At 35.9% G+C, this 2,911-nt stretch overlaps 1 protein-coding gene across 1 annotated transcript in view; it reads left to right on the top strand.

Annotated features, from left to right (window-relative positions):
- LOC131685555 (glycerol kinase) overlaps positions 1-2,911 on the top strand; it is a 515,121-nt gene that overhangs the window by 280,086 nt on the left and 232,124 nt on the right. The window lies entirely within an intron of this gene.

Below are 2,911 nucleotides of genomic sequence, written 5' to 3'. Positions count from 1 at the left end.
AACTGCTCATAATGTTTTGACTCTCAACACAAGACATGGTTGCAACTTTATTACGGCCAACCAATTGTAGTTTCTATACCGGGCCCTAGATCACAGTCACGTCACCAAGTGACTAGAACAAAAGTTGCGATTATAATCTTTAAAGAAAAAAAAGTTACATTACAAATAGGTTTTAGCAAATATCAGAAGAAATCTGGGGTGTATATATGTAACTATATAGCAAGTTGGAAATATGAGAGGTTTTTCCTAAAAACATATTTCAAGCGCACGGAGTACAATCCAAGACACCACTATGTAGTTAATGCTGTTTTGATAACCGAACGGAAATTTTACTATTCAAGTCAAAGAACAATACTTTAATATGAAGCTAACGATGCGAGATTTATCTCAATATTTGGATAAGTTCACTTCATGGTGTTTACTCTGCGGAAGTCCGATACATGTTTGATAGAGTATCACATCATGAATAGGTAAACCAGTTCCACAATTTGGACAGGCTATCTTACAATGAAACGGATTGCACAAATAATTAAATTTCTACACTTATTCTAAACATAGAAAAAAAAAATTAAATTTATTTGCATCGGAAAGTCCAATTAATCTATTTGTATCGGAAACCTTAGCTGCAACCCATCGAACGGAAGATAACGTACCGCTCGTAAAATCTGCAGTTTTAGTACGTTTGTTTTAATGACGGACTGGCGAAAATGTTTTGCTAAATTCCGTGTATTTGATTTGAGTCTGCCCACTTCCGATCTTTCTATGCTGTTTGGGCACTATCATAAGCATAATCATTGTGTATGAAATATAAGGCAATTGCTTTAATCAATTCAATGCGCACTGGTTGTAGCAGAATGGTATTTTAGTCAGTTTTTTTTATAGCCGTCTGATTCGCGAAATCGCTTTAATATTGAAAAACGTGTATATTTTCAGCAGCTGCCTTGTAGTAAACTTATCCCGCACAAATATACCGGAGGCGCCTTTGGAATCAATCATATCTTGTGTAGCAGATGCACTTTGAATCAAATCCTGTAAAAACGTCGAATTTGTTGTTATTAGGCGCACGAAGATCAACTTGATAAATATCAATTGAATACTAACCTGCACTTTTCCTGTAATTTAATGAAATAAATTGGTTGACCAATTATTATGTTTCGAGAAACGTCGTCTGATACATATGATAGTGGAATATAATCACATTAACAATTATTTTAACGAAAAAATCCAGTTTTAATGCCTGCCCATTGAGATAACAGGCGGGCTTAACAGCATTTCTGTTTCGATGCGAGGCTGTTGTCATCAGGCGCAAAAACAATAATAAAAATCAAAGGGTCGGTAATGCAGGGCGTATTGAAGGCCAACAAATAAACACGGCGTAATGTGTTCAAGTTGTAATTTCAGGCTAACTGAAGTATATTTACTGTACACTCCTTCATTAGTAGATAAAATGATAGTAATAAGCTAATGTAAGTATTGTGAGTAGAATCTAACTCAAAACTCCAGGAGTAATAGTCAAAAATTGAAATTTAAAGAAGGGGCTTAACAGCAACTTTATTTCACTTCATACAAAATTGTAATAAGCCCTTTTTATAAATGTTAATTTGGTGGTTCAGGTTACCTTATTCTAAAAAATTTTATATGTGCAGTGATAATTCATGACATAAGCTTTAATAATATGCATTAAACTGGTTTGTTTACATTTTGCTCATACGCCCTTCTGAAAAATTGTCCTAGAACTCAATCGCGATTTTTGCATCCCAGCGAACTAACAGGCGAGTAGGCGGTTTGAAATAGATAACGGTGAGCGGTACGCTAGTGAAATCTTGTGCTACGCTACCCGTCGTACTCATCCGTTTACAGCGAAAGTATTGTGCGATGTTCTAAATCGAGTTGTATATTCGGTGAAATATTCCGCTGGTTTAATTTATCTCCTACTAGCGTTCTAACGTACAGCTGCGCCATAAAATACCGTGTGATGAGGTAAACAACCTTAGCACACTGACCAGAATGAAGAAGAATGTATCTTCTGCATCAAAAGATGGATTCGTATCTGTGAAATTCTACCTACTTTTAGGCGATAAATCGCCAAAAAGGTTGCCTGATTTTTACTTCTGTTGTTGTCCGTTTCTTAGCTAAATTTGATTTCAATTTTTCAACAATATCCTACTCTGAAAAAACTGATACCAAACCACTGTAATTTCTATCAAAGTCTTTAAATATCTCCAAAAGTTCCCTCGTCGCCACTTGTTATATCTGACCTTGCAGAATATATCAGTTCACTGCTTCCAACATTCCCGGGTTTCGGCACCATTGATTGCGATGAAAACACACTAGCTGCTGTAAAATTAGTTATTCTCTTTACTTAGTCCTATCTACCCGTCCTTCTCACTCACTGCTATCATAGGTATGTTGTTCTCACGTGTGGAACAGTCCACCCACCGGGTCACCAGATCACAAATCCTCAACGTGAATAATTATTTGAGAGCAAAGCAAATGACTAACGAATTGCAATAATCAGTGGATACAATTTAGTTCCTACGTTTCCACGTGCTTAGCTTAGCAACGACGTGTTACCGAGCTTCGCACTTCTTTCTTAAATTGGACAGTTTTAAAAAGTTTTTAACTTTTTACAATAGATTATACTGTCTACCGAGTCCGGGTTCAAAGTTGACAATGTCCATTTTTATTATGCCTAAACGAAGTACCTTAAGAAGCCATGATTTATTACCTTCTTTTTTGCTTTTTTGCAAAAGACTAGGCTTCGAGGACATCTGAAATTTCTACAACGTCTCTTTTTGCTTTATATAGTTCATTAACTAATTCATCGTAGATTAATTTGGGAGAGCCAAACACCTCACCGAGTTTGTCCATAATTTCTTCTAGATTTTCTGGGTCCAACATAAGTTGTTGA

This window comes from Topomyia yanbarensis, chromosome 2 (genome assembly GCF_030247195.1).
Source record: "Topomyia yanbarensis strain Yona2022 chromosome 2, ASM3024719v1, whole genome shotgun sequence".
In the NCBI taxonomy this organism is placed as follows: domain Eukaryota; kingdom Metazoa; phylum Arthropoda; class Insecta; order Diptera; family Culicidae; genus Topomyia; species Topomyia yanbarensis.
Note: the sequence above shows the minus strand (reverse complement) of the source record. Positions and strands in the feature narration are given on the sequence as shown.